We start from the raw sequence: 17,321 nt of genomic DNA on the forward strand, positions 1-17,321 counted from the left end.
ACAGATATAGGAGGGAGAACCATGAGAGTAGAGAGACATGGAAGCCAAGGGAGAACGTGATTTCAAGCAGAACAGTGTGGTCAACGGAGTCAAGGCAGCTGATAATACTTCCCTTGTCCATCTTGTCTATTTCTGCCGGGTCATCTCTCTGTCATCTCTAGTACACATGTGCTGGAATTTTCCAAGGGTCCTATGGGAATTATGTGCCCAACTCCCATTGACTTTCAGTGCACTGGGACCCCAACTCCTTTACACTCCTTTGATAATCCTAGGTGTACTAAGGGGTCTCAGTGCAATGTAAAAGCTGGATTGCACAGTATTCCCTGACCACAAGGTTTGCCTACTGCTTATTTGTTCCTGATCAGTCTCTCTCCCCACCCTTGTTGATTAGGGTCTCCCTGAAGAAGATGAAATCCCTGAGGCAGAATCTTAAGAAACATGGCTTGCTGGAGGATTTTCTGAAGAAACACCCTTACAACCTGACCTCCAAGTAGTCCCCCAGCCTGGCCAACGATGTGGATGTGAGTATGGCAGGAGAGCAGGTCTTGTAGCCTCCCTCTCCTCATCAAAGCTTCCCACTCCTCTGCCAAGAGCTGATCTCTCCTCCTCCCAAAAGTGCCCCAACCCACTCCCTTACCCATGTGCTTCCAACCAAGCTCTCATCTTGCTGCTGCCAAGAAACTGTGCTAGGCCACCCACCTCTGATTGGATGGTGTCAAGGTTCCTTTACCACTCTGAACTCTAGGGTACAGATGTGGGGACCTGCATGAAAGACCCCCTAAGCTTATTTTTACCAGCTTAGGTTAAAAACTTCCTCAAGGTACAAACTTTGCCTTGTCCTTGAACCGTATGCTGCCACCACCAAGCGTGTTAAACAAAGAACAGGGAGAGAGCCCACTTGGAGACGTCTTCCCCCAAAATATCCCCCCAAGCTCTACACCCCCTTTCCTAGGGAAGGCTTGTTAAAAATCCTCACCAATTTGTACAGGTGAACACAGATCCAAAACCCTTGGATCTTAAGAACAATGAAAAATCAATCAGGTTCTGAAAAGAAGAATTTTAATTAAAGAAAAGGTAAAAGAATCACCTCTGTAAAATTAGGATGGTAAATACCTTACAGGGTAATCAGATTCAAAACATAGAGAATTCCTCTAGGTAAAACCTTAAATTACAAAAAGACACAAAAACAGGAATATACCTTCCATCCAGCCCAGCTTATTTTACCAGCCATTTAACAAAAGGAAATCTTACGGATTTCTAGCTAGATTACTTACTAACTAACAGAAGTTCTGAGACGGCATTCCTGATCTGTTCCCGGCAAAAGCATCACCCAGACAGATGAACCCTTTGTTTCCCCCCCATCCCGATTTGAAAGTATCTTGTCTCCTCATTGGTCATTTTGGTCAGGTGCCAGCAAGGTTATCTTAGCTTCTTAACCCTTTAGAGGTGAAAGGGTTTTGCCTCTGGCCAGGAGGGATTTTAAAGCACTGTATACAGAAAGGTGGTTACCCTTCCCTTTATTTTTATGACAGATGGGATTAAGAAGAGCACTGGGAACAGCGCTCCCAGGGTCTGCTGGCTCCCCCCTACTCACCGGCCCCTCTCACACACTGATATTTATGGGGACTAGGGCTAAATGACTCTGTGCCTCAGATGCCAGTAGGTGCTAGGAGCCATGCTTGACAAAGTGATGGCAGAGGAACACCAGGTCAGGCTGAGCCTGTAGCGAGGGCACCATAGCCCAGACCCTCAGCTGGTGTAAATCAGCTTGGGCAGCTATAAGGGTTTACACCAGCTGAGGATCTAGCCCTTGGATGGCAATGGTTCCCTCTCTTTACATCTTTCTTTGTCCTGCTTTGGCAGATTGAGTATTATGGAACCATCTCCATTGGCACCCCAGCCCAGGAGTTCTCTGTCCTCTTCGACACCGGCTCTGTACTGCTCCAGGACAGCCTGCAGTAAGTCACCTGTAATGCCTCTTGCCTTGACATTCCAGCTGGGCAGGTTGATTGAAATCATAGGGTATGTCTACACTACGGAATAAGGTCGAATTTATAGAAGTCGGTTTTTTAGAAATCGGTTTTATATATTCAAGTGTGTGTGTCCCCACAGAAAATGCTCTAAGTGCATTAAGTGCATTAACTCGGCAGAGCGCTTCCACAGTACCGAGGCTAGAGTCGACTTCCGGAGCGTTGCACTGTGCGTAGCTATCCCACAGTTCCCGCAGTCTCCGCTGCCCATTGGAATTCTGGGTTGAGATCCCAATGCCTGATGGGGCTAAAACATTGTCGCGGGTGGTTCTGGGTACATATCGTTAGGCCCCCCTTCCTTCCCTCCCTCCGTGAAAGCAAGGGCAGACAATCGTTTCGCACCTTTTTTCCTGAGTTACCTGTGCAGACGCCATACCACGGCAAGCATGGAGCCCGCTCAGGTAACCATCACCCTATGTCTCCTGGGTGCTGGCAGACGCGGTACGGCATTGCTACACAGTAGCAGCAACCCATTGCCTTCTGGCAGCAGACGGTGCAATACGACTGGTAGCCGTCCTCGTTGTGTCCGAGATGCTCCTGGCCACGTCGGCTGGGAGCGCCTGGGCAGACATGGGCGCAGATAATAAATTTGGAGTGACTTGACCAGGTCATTCTCTTTAGTCCTGCAGTCAGTCCTATTGAACCGTCTTATGGTGAGCAGGCAGGCGATACGGACTGCTAGCAGTCGTACTGTACCATCTTCTGCCGAGCAGCCATGAGATGTGGATGGCATGCAGTCCTTCTGCACCGTCTGCTGCCAGCCAAAGATGTAAAAGATAGATGGAGTGGATCAAAACAAGAAATAGACCAGATTTGTTTTGTACTCATTTGCTTCCCCCCCTCCCCTGTCTAGGGGACTCATTCCTCTAGGTCACACTGTAGTCACTCACAGAGAAGGTGCAGCGAGGTAAATCTAGCCATGTATCAATCAGAGGCCAGGCTAACCTCCTTGTTCCAATAAGAAAAATAACTTAGGTGCACCATTTCTTATTGGAACTCTCCGTGAAGTCCTGCCTGAAATACTCCTTGATGTAAAGCCACTCCCTTTGTTGATTTTAGCTCCCTGAAGCCAACCCTGTAAGCCGTGTCATCAGTCGCCCCTCCCTCCGTCAGAGCAACGGCAGACAATCGCTCCGTGCCTTTTTTCTGTGCGGACGCCATACCAAGGCAAGCATGGAGGCCGCTCAGCTCACTTTGGCAATTAGGATCACATTAAACACCACACGCATTATCCAGCAGTATATGCAGCACCAGAACCTGGCAAAGCGATACCGGGTGAGGAGGTGACGTCAGCGCGGTCACGTGAGTGATCAGGACATGGACACAGATTTCTCTGAAAGCATGGGCCCTGCCAATGCATGCATCATGGTGCTATTGGGGCAGGTTCATGCTGTGGAACGCCGATTCTGGGCTCGGGAAACAAGCACAGACTGGTGGGACTGCATAGTGTTGCAGGTCTGGGACGATTCCCAGTGGCTGCGAAACTTTTGCATGCGTAAGGGCACTTTCATGGAACTTTGTGACTTGCTTTCCCCTGCCCTGAAGTGCATGAATACCAAGATGAGAGCAGCCCTCACAGTTGAGAAGCGAGTGGCGATAACCCTGTGGAAGCTTGCAATGCCAGACAGCTTCCGGTCAGTTGGGAATCAATTTGGAGTGGGCATATCTACTGTGGGGGCTGCTGTGATGCAAGTAGCCCATGCAATCAAAGATCTGCTGATATCAAGGGTAGTGACCCTGGGAAATGTGCAGGTCATAGTGGATGGCTTTGCTGCAATGGGATTCCCTAACTGTGGTGGGGCCATAGACGGAACCCATATCCCTATCTTGGCACCGGAGCACCAAGCTGCCGAGTACGTAAACCGCAAGGGGTACTTTTCAATAGTGCTGCAAGCTCTGGTGGATTACAAGGGACATTTCACCAACATCAACGTGGGATGGCCGGGAAAGGTACATGACGCTCGCATCTTCAGGAACTCTGGTCTGTTTCAAAAGCTGCAGGAAAGGACTTTATTCCCAGACCAGAAAATAACTGTTGGGGATGTTGAAATGCCTATATGTATCCTTGGGGACCCAGCCTACCCTTAATGCCATGGCTCATGAAGCCGTACACAGGCAGCCTGGACAGTAGTCAGGAGCTGTTCAACTACAGGCTGAGCAAGTGCAGAATGGTGGTAGAATGTGCATTTGGACGTTTAAAGGCGCGCTGGTGCAGTTTACTGACTCGCTTAGACCTCAGCGAAACCAATATTTCCACTGTTATTACTGCTTGCTGTGTGCTCCACAATATCTGTGAGAGTAAGGGGGAGACGTTTATGGCGGGGTGGGAGGTTGAGGGAAATCACCTGGCTGCTGGTTACGCGCAGCCAGACACCAGGGCGGTTAGAAGAGCACAGGAGGGCGCGGTACGCATCAGAGAAGCTTTGAAAACCAGTTTCATGACTGGCCAGGCTACGGTGTGAAAGTTCTGTTTGTCTCTCCTTGATGAAACCCCCCGCCCCTTGGTTCACTCTACTTCCCTGTAAGCTAACCACCCTCCCCTCCTCCCTTCGATCACCACTTGCAGAGGCAATAAAGTCATTGTTGCTTCACATTCATGCATTCTTTATTCATTCATCACACAAATAGGGGGATGACTACCAAGGTAGCCCAGGAGGGGGGGTGGAGGAGGGAAGGAAAATGCCACACAGCACTTTAAAAGTTTACAACTTTAAAATTTATTGAATGCCAGCCTTCTTTCTTTTGGGCAATCCTCTGTGGCGGAGTGGCTGGTTGGCCGGTGGCCCCCCCACCGCGTTCTTGGGCGTCTGGGTGTGGAGGCTATGGAACTTGGGGAGGAGGGCGGTTGGTTACACAGGGGCTGTAGTGGCAGTCTGTGCTCCAGCTGCCTTTGCTGCAGCTCAACCATACACTGGAGCATACTGGTTTGGTCTCCAGCAGCCTCAGCATTGAATCCTGCCTCCTCTCATCACGCTGCCGACACATTTGAGCTTCAGCCCTGTCTTCAGCCCGCCACTTACTCTCTTCAGCCCGCCACTTACTCTCTTCAGCCCACCACCTCTCCTCCCGGTCATTTTGTGCTTTCCTGCACTCTGACATTATTTGCCTCCATGCATTCGTCTGTGCTCTGTCAGTGTGGGAGGACAGCATGAGCTCGGAGAACATTTCATCGCGAGTGCGTTTTTTTTTTCTTTCTAATCTTCACTAGCCTCTGGGAAGGAGAAGATCCTGTGATCATTGAAACACATGCAGCTGGTGGAGAAAAAAAAAAGGACAGCGGTATTTAAAAAGACACATTTTATAAAACAGTGGCTACACTCTTTCAGGGTAAACCTTGCTGTTAACATTACATACATAGCACATGTGCTTTCGTTACAAGGTCGCATTTTGCCTCCCCCCACCGCGTGGCTACCCCCTCAACCCTCCCCCCTCCCCGTGGCTAACAGCGGGGAACATTTCTGTTTAGCCACAGGCAAACAGCCCAGAAGGAACGGGCTCCTCTGAGTGTCCCCTGAAGAAAAGCATTCTATTTCAACCAGGTGACCATGAATTATATCTCACTCTCCTGAGGATAACACAGAGAGATGAAGAACGGATGTTGTTTGAACACCAGCAAACATACACTGCAATGGTTTGTTGTACAATGATTCCCGAGTACGTGTTACTGGCCTGGAGTGGTAAAGTGTCCTACCAGGAAGGAAGCAATAAGGCTGCCCTCCCCAGAAACCTTTTGCAAAGGCTTTGGGAGTACATCCAGGAGAGCCGCGAATGCCAGGGCAAAGTAATCCTTTCACATGCTTGCTTTTAAACCATGTATAGTATTTTAAAAGGTACACTCACCGGAGGTCCCTTCTCTGCCTGCCGGGTCCAGGAAGCAGCCTTGGGTGGGTTCGGGGGGTACTGGCTCCAGGTCCAGGGTGAGAAACAGTTCCTGGCTGTCGGGAAAAGCGATTTCTCCGCTTGCTTGCTGTGAGCTATCTACAACTTCATCATCATCATCATCATCTTCTTTGTCCCCAAAACCTGCTTCCGTGTTGCCTCCATCTCCATTGAAGGAGTCAAACAACACGGCTGGGGTAGTGGTGGCTGAACCCCCTAAAATGGCATGCAGCTCATCATAGAAGCGGCATGTTTGGGGCTCTGACCCGGAGCGGCCGTTCGCCTCTCTGGTTTTCTGGTAGGCTTGCCTCAGCTCCTTAAGTTTCATGTGGCACTGCTTCGGGTCCCTGTTCTGGCCTCTGTCCTTCATGCCCTGGGAGATTTTGACAAAGGTTTTGGCATTTCGAAAACTGGAACGGAGTTCTGATAGCACGGATTCCTCTCCCCATACAGCGATCAGATCCCGTACCTCCCATTCGGTCCATGCTGGAGCTCTTTTGCGATTCTGGGACTCCATCATGGTCACCTCAGCTGATGAGCTCTGCATGGTCACCTGCAGCTTGCCACGCTGGCCAAACAGGAAATGAGATTCAAAAGTTCGCGGTTCTTTTCCTGTCTACCTGGCCAGTGCATCTGAGTTGAGAGTGCTGTCCAGAGCGGTCACAATGGAGCACTCTGGGATAGCTCCTGGAGGCCAATACTGTCGAATTGTGTCCACAGTACCCAAATTCGAGCCGGCAAGGCCAATTTAAGCGCTAATCCACTTGTCAGGGGTGGAGTCAGGAAATCAATTTTAAGAGCCCTTTAAGTCGAAATAAAGGGCTTCATCGTGTGGACGGGTGCAGGTTTACATCGATTTAATGCTGCTAAATTCGACCTAAAGTCCTACTGTAGACCAGGGCATAGAGATTTACATTAGCAAGGAGGAACCTTAATTGAAATAATTGATTTTAATCTTGCTTTGCATTTGTACTTTTTAATTATTTTTCTAAAGCAAGTTGATTCTCACTGGTTTGTTACCACTATAAACATGTTGAGGCCCCACCCTACTCACACCATCCCCCCGCCCTCTGTTGTTCACTCTCCCCAACCCTCTCTCACTTTCACCAGGCTGGGGCAGGGGGGTTGGGGTGTGGGCTCTGGGTTGGGTCCGAGGGTTTCAGAGTGTGGGAGGAGTCTCTGGGCTAAGCCTAGGGCCGGCAATTGGGGTGCAGTAGGGGGTGAGGGGCATGGGCTCTGGGAAGGAGTTTGGGTGCAGGAGGGGGCTCTGGGCTGGGGTGGGGTGCAGGATTCAGGCTTTGGGAGGGAGTTTCAGTGAGGGAGGCGGCTCAGGGCTGGGAGTCGGGGTGGAGGAGGGGGTATGGGGTGCGGGCTCTGGGAGGGTGTTCGGGTGCGGGAGGGGGCTCAGGGCTGGGGCAGGGGTTTGGGGTGTAGGGTGCAGGCTCCGACCAGGAGGCGCTTACCTCGGGTGGCTCCCGGTCGGTGGCGCAGCAGGGCTAAGGCAGGCTCTCTGCCTGCCCTGGTCCCACGCTGCTCCTGGAAGAAGCCAGCATGGCCCTGGGGAGTAGGAGGGGGAGAGGGGGCTCTGCCCGCTGCCCTTGCCTGCAGGCACCAACCCCGCAGCTCCCATTGGCTGCAGTTCCTGGCCAATGGGAGCTGCGGAGTTAGTGCTGGAGTTGGGGGGAGCGCACAGAAACCCCCCACCTCTCCACCAGGGGCCTCAGGAACATGCTGGCTGCTTCTAGAAGCAGCACAGGGCCAGGACAGGCAGGGAGGCTGTCTTAGCCCTGCTGTGCTGCCGGACTTTTAGTTGCCTAAAATCTCCCGGATTGGCTTCAGTAGCCTCCAGGAGGTAGGGCCTGATTCTGGGAGACTCCCGACGAAACCAGGAAGGTTGGCAATACACATTTATTTACTCAATTATATAGCTGAATATACAATTATTCAGATAAATAATTTGTATGTTTTTCAATTATTTTAGAGAATGGTGAGGGATGCATTCTTATTCACTATGTAATTACTTTTTGATTTGTGTCAAACTCAATTTGAATGGAAATTGGAATTCACTTTAAAATGCAAAATCCAGCTTTTAAAAAAAAAATTAGTTAAAACTCCTTTGAATGGGCTGGATACATAAGAAAGAAAAATTTATCAAAACATGTTTTGCATTTAAAAATAACAGATTTATGAAACAAAGGAAGTGCTATCTGTAATTAGTGAATTGAACTGATTGTTTCTGATCAGCGTGTCCTTCAAGATTTTAGAACTTGCAGAGCTCATCCTCTCGCACCTAGTTTTTACTCAGAGATTGGAAGAGGAAAACAAGCATTCCCACTTTTCAATTTCCAATTAGTTTCTTAAATTGGAATGAACTAGTCCATGAACTGAACTAGTTAATAAACGGATATAAAGAGAGTATTCTCTTTGCACTTGCAGAAGAGCCTACTGCTGTCAAAAGCTTGTTTAGCACTTGAAGAAACTGTGTTTCCAGATTATGAGAGCATTGAAATTCCACCAGTTCCATTGACTTTCTTTAAAGGCAGAAAACATGCACTGCTTAATCGTGACATTTGTATGTAATGTAGATGATTTTAGTGGATTTTAGTAAGTTTAGACCTTAACATATGTTGTCCTAATGTCAAGGTTAATTTTAAATAGGATTTTTAAAATCATCTATTTTTATCCACCTCAGAAGCCAGAGAGCAGTAGGTCTCCCTCCATTATCCCTCCATGTGCTGCATGGTGTCAGAGGGAAAACAGGCCCTACTCAGACCTGAAGCTAGATCCACAAAGGCACTTAGGTGTGGCAATGCTGAGCGCTGCAGTGCTTGACTCTTCGGCACATTGTTCCCACTAAGGAATTCATAGCCTGTTTAGGCGTCCAGGCTCTCTATACAACACATGGGGAGAGTTACAAGTGTCCGTCTGTGACCATCTGACTCTTCTGTACTTGCAGCAAACCACAACCAGTTCAACCCATCAGATTCCTCCACCTATGAGGCCACTAATGAGAGTCTCTCCATCCAGTATGGCAGTGGCAGCATGACCGGATTCCTGGCGTATGACACCGTCCAGGTAAATCACAAGAAAGGATCAAGATTAGGAGTTATAAGGACAGGACGCATCTGGGAATCTAAAGCGGAATTCCACATGGAGTGAACGGGAGAGGGGTATAGAGAAGGGTAGAGAAGAGAGGAGATAAAGCCAGAGAAAGAGGTGGGAGACACAAGAGCAAGCCAGAGATCATCTGCATTTTTGTATCATGCTCACTCTATTTTACCCACTTACAAGCAGAGTGCAGCTCATATGTTGACTCCTATTGAAGAGGGTAGGGTGTACAGCACCACTGCTCCCTACTGTATGGAACAGAGCTGCTCTGCTCTACACAGTTAGTGTCTTTGTATGGCAGGGAGGCTTTTAGAGCAGGAGGATCTCAGTTTTCTCTCTGCTGTTGGCATGAAGTGTGGCGTGAGTGTGGCATCCAGAATAGGAACAACTGCGAAATCCTAGGTGATCAAAGGGGCTTTATAGGATTGTTCATACATATAATACCCATTGACACTATTCTTAATACTGGGGCCTCCTTCTGATCTCATGCTGGTAACTGCCCACTTCAGCTGGACGACTCCACAAAGAATGAAATCAAAGTCAGACCCATTAGCGCCTATGCATGTAACCCAGTCATTCTTAGGCTGTTCCCATATGTGGGAGAGAGCAGAGTTCAGCTTCTGAAAACTTCCCACCCATGAAGTTCCCTATGGTAGGACTTAGCAGTTTCTCCTTGGGTATAGCATGTGTTTGATTGTCCCCATCCCTCCCCCAAGATTGGAGGCATTGTGGACACCAAACAGATCTTTGGCCTGAGTCAAACTCAGCCCGGCACAGCCTTTGAGTACTCCGAATTTGATGGGATCTTGGGTCTGGCCTTCCCAAGCATTGCCTCTTCTGGAGCTACCCCCGTCTTCGACAACATGATGAATGAGGGTTTGATGAACCAGGACCTCTTCTCTGTCTACCTGAGCTCGTAAGTCAGGGCTGGAAACAGCCCATCTACTGCAGTGAGATTCACGTTCCTATACTGCCTCTCACACTGAGTGATCCCTGCAATGTTTGCATTAGAATTCCCCAAAAGCAGCTGTGACGGGTTCAGTCACAGAATTCCCTTGGGAGTGTCACCTGACGTGCTGAAGTTACCTCTGAGCCCGTTTTCCCTGCAAGTTTGGGACTCCAGACCCCTGCCTTGTTGAGCCAGACACGCTAGCCTATTGCAACATAGACCCAGGTCTGGTCCACGCCCCCAGAGCTGCAGCGTTAACCAAAAACTGCTCAGCAGGTCACCTATCTCCAGCATCCAGACACCCAGTTCCCAATGGGACCCAAACCCAAAATAAATCCGTTTTACTCTGTATAAAGCTTATACAGGGTAAACTCATAAATTGTCTGCCCTCTATAACACTGATAGAGAGATATGCACAGCTGTTTGCTCCCCCAGGTATTAATCACTTACTCTGGGTTCATTAATAAACAAAAATGATTTTATTAAGTATAAAAAGTAGGATTTAAGTGGGTCCAAGTAATAACAAACAGAACAAAGTAAGTCACTGTCAGAAATATAAAGGGAAGGGTAACCACCTTTAAAATTCCTCTTGGCCAGAGGAAAAACCCTTTCACCTGTAAAGGGTTAAGAAGCTAGGATAACCTCACTGGCACCTGATCAAAATGACCAATGAGGAGACAAGATACTTTCAAAGCTGGAGGGCGGGGGAGAAACAAAGGGTCTGTCTGTGTGATGCTTTCGCCGGGGACAGAATAGGAATGGAGTCTTAGAATTTAGTAAGTAATCTAGCTAGATATGCATTAGTTTCTGATTTCTTTAAATGGCTGAGGAAATAAGCTGTGCTGAAAGGAATGGATATTCCTGTCTTTGTGTCTTTTTGTAACTTAAGGTTTTGCCTAGAGGCATTCTCTATCTTTTGAATCTAATTACCCTGTAAGGTATTTGCCATCCTGATTTTACAGAGGTGATTCTTTTTACTTTTTCTTCTATTAAAATTTTTTCTTGTAAGAAATTGAATGCTTCTTTTCATTGTTCTTAAGATCCAAGGGTTTGGGTCTGTGCTCACCTATGCAAATTGGTGAGGATTTTTATCAAACCTTCCCCAGGAAGGGGGGTGCAAGGCTTTGGTGAGGATTTTGGGGGAAAGACGTTTCCAAACGGCTCTTTCCCAATAGTAAACCCAGTTAGACGTTTGGTGGTGGCAGCGAAAGTCCGAGGGCAACAGGTAAAATAGTTTGTACCTTGGGGAAGTTTTAACCTAAGCTGGTAAAAGTAAGCTTAGGAGGTTTTCATGCAGGTCCCCACATCTGTTCCCTAGAGTTCAGAGTGGGGAAGGAACCTTGACATGGTGGTAGAGCGGTGGGATCAACTTGAAATCATTTTGAGATCAATTTGAGATTTTTTGAACCAGAAACACAGATTTTAAAAGGGATTTTTTTTCCTTTGGGCTGCTGGAAAGCAGGTTTCCAACTGGAAGTAGTTGGAGTTTTTTTTCTCTGCTTTGTGGCCAGAGCAGAGACAAAAGGGAATTGTCTTTTGTGAGCTGGAGTTTTCTCTACCTAAAGGCAGGGTAGTTAACCTCGTGCAGGGAAATTCACAAGACTTCACAGACCTGCAGTAGTTTTTTTACCCAAGAGCAACTAGAGGGGTTTTCTGCCTATTTGCCTGGAGACAAAGGTGTTAGGTTTTTTGTTTTTTTTTAGGATTCCTCTGTTGGCTGACAATCACTATCAGAGAATATAGGTATCATATTACAGCACAGCAAAATTTTACAAGCAAGTTTTTTGTTTCTTTCTAACTCTCGGGTATAAAGTTAGTTAAAAACAGAGAGGTTAGGATGACAGACTCCATGGTTCAACAAAAGCTGGAATTAGGCTGATTGGAGGCTGAGGAAAAACAAAAGGAATATGAAAGATGGATAGAACTCATGCGATTGAGATGGATGCAAATGCAGCCAGGGAAAAAGAAATGGAGGCTGCCCACAGAAGGGAAATGGAGGCAAAGGACAAAGAACTGGAGGCGAAGGAAAAAGAGAGCAAGCATGCACTGGAGATGGAGAAGGCAAAGGCTCAGCAGAATACACCAACAAACCCTAGCAATCCTTGTCCAGGTACCACTTCCCATCCCAGAAAGTTCCCCACCTACAAAGCAGGCCATGATACCGAGGCCTTCTTAGAAAACTTCCAAAGGTCCTGCCTTGGGTACAACATCTCTACAGACCACTACTTGGTAGAGCTGAGGCCGCAGCTCAGTGGACCCTTAGCTGAGGTGGCGGCTGAAATGCCTAAGGAACAAATGAACCAGTATGAACTGTTTAAAACCGAGGTGAGAGTCAGAATGGGGCTAACCCCCGAGCATTCTCATCGGTGGTTCAGAGCCCTAAGGTGGAAACCAGACGTGTTATTTACCCGACATGCCTACCACCTTGTGAAACATTGGGATGTCTTGATATCAGGAGCAAGTGTTAAATCTCCAGCAGATTTGCCCTTCCTAATGCAAATGGAATTGTTCTTAGAGGGTGTTCCTGAGGAAATAGAAAGATACATCTTAGATGGGAAGCCCAAAACTGTAATCGAGGTGGGGAAGATTGGAGCCAAATGGGTGGAGGTGGCAGAGAAGAAAAAAACTGGTTGCAGTTGGAGCGGATACCAGAAGGGACAACCTCAGACCACACCCTACTACCGGGGGCAGCCCAAGGCCCCACCTACCCCCCCAAGGAACCCTCCAGACACCTTATCGTCCAGCCACACCATTCTCCAGAAACCCACCTCGCCGCAATGACCCGTCAGCTGGATGATGTTTTAAATGCAATGAGCTGGGGCATGTAAAGGCCAACTGCCCCAAGAACCCCAACAGATTACAGTTCATTGCACGGGAATCACACCAGAGGTCCTCAGGCCCAGAAAGCTCCCAGATACCCTTGGAGCAGAGGGAAACTGTGAGTGTGGGCGGGAAGAAGGTCACTGCGTGGAGGGACACCGGAGGACAAGTGTCAGCTATCCATGCTTCCTTAGTCGACCCCAATTTAATCAACCCAGAGATCACTGAATTTCTGACCTTAAATGGTTTTCATTTTCAAAACATTGCATTTTTGCTTCAGAAATACTTTGTAAAAAAAAAGTGAAAATGTGCCCAATTTTGTTCTCTAAGAGTCTTCTTTCTGAACCAAAGCAAATGTTCACACCAGCTGGGGGGAAAGACAATGGGCAAGATGGACAATGGGCTGTCCACTGATCTCTGAAAGAGATCCAAATTCTTCAGTGACCCACTTCCAATTGCCTCTGGTGAACAGAACATGGGCTTCAGCAGTGCCCCTCTCCCAAACTTCCTGGTGGGGGAGGAAAACTGAAGACAGTTCCCAAGACCACATCTTTTGACCTGAGTGGCAAGTCAACGTCTAGGTTGTTTCCATTAGGAGGAGCCATTGGTGATGGAGTCCGATATCTTTGATGCAAGCCTGCCTATTTACCCAGAATGTACAGGAGAAATCAAACAACAGGAGACAGTTTCTGTTCTCCCAGCTCCGAGGCAATTTCAGCCACCACTCTGCCCAAAACCTCTCTCTCTAGGCTTTGCAAAGGGTCATGCTCAGTGCTTCTTCAGCCTGTGTCTGAAGCTTTCTTGCTGCCTTCTTCTTGCTTCTCTGGTGTGTTTGTCGCTTCTCTCTCACACAGCGTCCTCCACCAACCAATACCCGGCAAAACTCCTCTGCCCACGTGCAGACTCTCCTGTGCCTTTGTTTTGGCTGGAGACCACTGTTATTTTTACAAAGAAGCGTAACCGTTTCTATTATCTTAAATGAAGGGTGGTGGTTCTACCTACCAGTTTCAAGGAAGTTAAACCTGACATATAACAGGTGCCAAAACTAAAACCACCCCTGACTACTGGGCAACCAGGCAGCTCCCATTCAGCTCCAGGGTGCTAGACAGCAGGACAGGCATGTGTCATAGGATCACAGAATATCAGGGATGGAAGGGACCTCAAGAAGTCATCTCGTCCAACCCCCTGCTCAAAGCAGGACCAACCCCAACTAAATCATCCCAGCCAGGGCTTTGTCAAGCCTGACCTTAAAAACCTCTAAGGAAGGAGATTCCACCACTTCCCTAGGTAACCCATTCCAATGTTTCACCACCCTCCTAATGAAATAGTGTTTCCTAATATCCAAGCTAGACCTCCCGCACTGGAAATTGAGACCACTGCTCCTTATTCTGTCATCTGCCATCACTGAGAACAGTCTGGATTCATCCTCTTTGGAACCCCCTTTCAGGTAGTTGAAAGCAGCTATCAAATCCCCCCTCATTCTTCTCTTCTGCAGACTAAATAATCCCAATTCCCTCAGCCTCTCCTCATAAGTCATGTGCTCCAGCCCCCTAATCATTTTTGTTGCCCTCCACTGGACTCTTTCCAATTTTTCCACATCCTTCTTGTAGTGTGGGGCCCAAAACTGGACACAGTACTCCAGATGAGGCCTCACCAATGCCAAATAGAGGGGAACGATCATGTTCTTCGATCTACGGGCAATGCTCCTATTTATACAGCCCAAAATGCCATTAGCCTTCTTGGGAACAAGGGCACGCTGTTGACTCAGATCCAGCTTCTCAGCCACTGTAACCCCTAGGTCCGTTTCTGCAGAACTGCTGCCGAGCCACTTGGTCCCTAGTCTGTAGCAGTGCATGGGATTCTTCCGTCCTAAGTGCAGGACTCTGCACTTGTCCTTGTTGAACCCCATCAGATTTCTTTTGGCCCAATCCTCTAATTTGTCTAGGTCCCTCTGGATCCTATCCCTTCCACTCCAGGTAGGGTAGGGAGTGTGAATCATTAAAGCCCATGAGCATCTTCAGGCTGGGGAGCTACAGCACAGGAAGCTCATTAGGAAATAGCAGGGGAGCACAGAGCTAAAGTCATCAGGCTACTGGGCCAGACCTGGTTGCACTCCCGGCTCAGTGTGCTATAGACGGGACCTGCTGGAATAAGCAATTAACACCAGGGGAAGGATGAAGCTGTCTACGCTGAGCAACAGCCCCAACAAAAGGCCTTGGTACTGGCCAGATCTGACCGTGCTACATTGGATATGGAAAAGTCTCTTTTCCTTAGTTTGGTTGAGCAGAGCTGGCCTGGAATGAAAGAGTGCCCCTGGAAACCACTCTATTCAGGTCTCTCTTGGTGCCACACGTCACTGGCACCAGGAATTTGGTGCTAGTCTTGTTAATGGGCAGAATTTATTTTCCATGCCCCCCCCAAAAGCTTTCAACAAAGAAGCAAAATGGATCACAGGTTTCAAGAAGGAAGGTTGGGTAGAGATGTCTGACGCCTATGTAAGCAGGGTCTGAATGAATGCTTCCCTGACAGCTAGCTGGGAGGAGGAGAAACTTTGGGTGTGTTTATGTAAATACAGTTTGCTCCTGATCTGTTTAAATATTTAACAGACACAGCGGTGTCAAGGTGATCAACTTTGGTTGGTGTTGGGTACAAATCACCTTAGGACTGAACACAGGGGTATTGAAATATGATTGCCAATGTTGTAATTGTTGTAGAAATATAGGAAATCAGGACTGTATTTAACCTGTCCCAAAATAGGGGGCCACCCTCAACTGAAAGAACCTTGTTAAGCCACAGGCTCAAATATCAATTTAACAAAGAAATTGATACGTATTAGGCTTGTTATCCCAAGGGGAGCCTCTGACACACTGCAAACCAAACACACTGCTTCAGGTAGAATAAACAAACAGATTTATTAACTATAAAGATCCATGTTAAGTGGTCTGGTTACTTTTCAGTCAGGCTCTCCCCTTTGATCAGTGTTTCAGTCGCTTGGTGGTGGTGGTGTCTGTAGATGTAGGTGGAAGAAGAGGGATCATGGCAAAATGTCTCTCCCTTTTATAGAATCATAGAATATTAGGGTTGGAAGAGACCTCAGGAGGTCATCTAGTCCAACCCCCTGCTCAAAGCATGTCCCCTGCTTTTATCCTGTCCTTTCTTCCCTCTTGTCTTTGCCCCCACCCCTTCAGAGTCAGGTGAGTATTACCTCATTGCAGTCCCAAACTGCCCAAAGGAAGGGGGGTGACTCCCTCGAGGGTCTAACAGATTCTTTTGTTGCTGCCTAAGCCAGTGTCCATTGTTGCTGTGAGGTTGGGCTGGGTTTGTCCCATCCATGCCCTGACGAGGTGTGAACTGCCTCTCTGCTCCTGGAGAGTTTTTGCATGGGCTTGCTTTAAGCCATGAGGATACATTTTCAGCCTCATAACTATATACATGAAATTATAACCTATGACATTACTATAACTTTACTGTAACAATTACCATAACATCACTATAACAACCATGCTCAGTGCATCATGAGCCTTCCGAAGACACCCAACATGACATGACAAACTTTGCATTGGATACCACACAATCATTTTATAAAGATGAACATGGGGGTGTAGGGTGTTCCCCCAAGGTAAAGAGTGTCACAGCTCTCCTCTTAGTTGACTGCGAGAGGGTTAGTCACTGACTATCTCAAAGGCAGTGCACCTGGGGTCCTCTTTCCTGAACAGGGCGTCTGCTACCAGGTTTTCCCTTCCCTTTACGTGTATAATTTCCATGTCCGACTCCTGCAGGCTCAGGCTCCAGCACAGAAGTTTGGAGTTTGTGAACTTTGGTTCTGTTTAGTCATACCAAGGGTGACTGGTCTGTCAGTATCCAAAGTTTCTATTAAAGAGATAGGGCCTCAACTGTTTAACTGCCCACACCATAGGATAACATTCCTTTTCAATGACAGAGAAATCTTTTTCCGTTGGTGACAGCTTTTTACTCAAGAAGGCACTTGGGTGTTTTTTGTTACCTTCCCCTGTCTGCATCAGTACAGCACCCACACCAATGTCAGAGGCATCTGTACAGAGCTCAAAGTTTTTTCGAAGTCAGGACTGGGTAGTACAGGTTTTCCAGGGAAGATTGTCTTCATCTTATCAAAACCCTTCTGCCATGCCTCTGACCAAATCACCTTATTGGGTTGGTGCTTTTTACACAAGTTTGTGATTGGGGATACAATGTCGCTGAACTCACACGCAAACCTTCTGTAGTAGTTTGCCAGACCGATGAATGATTGGACCTGTCTTTTAGTTTGGGGCACAGGCCAATTTACAGTGGCTTCCACTTTAAGGGGATCGGGGTTATCTGTCCTCCCCCCTAACCCAATGTCCCAAATAAGGGACTCTGGCTGCTCCTCTTTTGCACTTAGAGGGCTTTACGGTTAGACCAGCCTCCTGGAGTTTGGACAGCACAATTCCCAGGTGTTGTTTATGATTGTCCCATGAGTCATTGAACACCACTATGTCATCTATGTATGCCCTTGCAAAATTCTGTAAACCATTTAA

Source organism: Eretmochelys imbricata, chromosome 6 (assembly GCF_965152235.1).
Source record: "Eretmochelys imbricata isolate rEreImb1 chromosome 6, rEreImb1.hap1, whole genome shotgun sequence".
Taxonomy (NCBI): domain Eukaryota; kingdom Metazoa; phylum Chordata; order Testudines; family Cheloniidae; genus Eretmochelys; species Eretmochelys imbricata.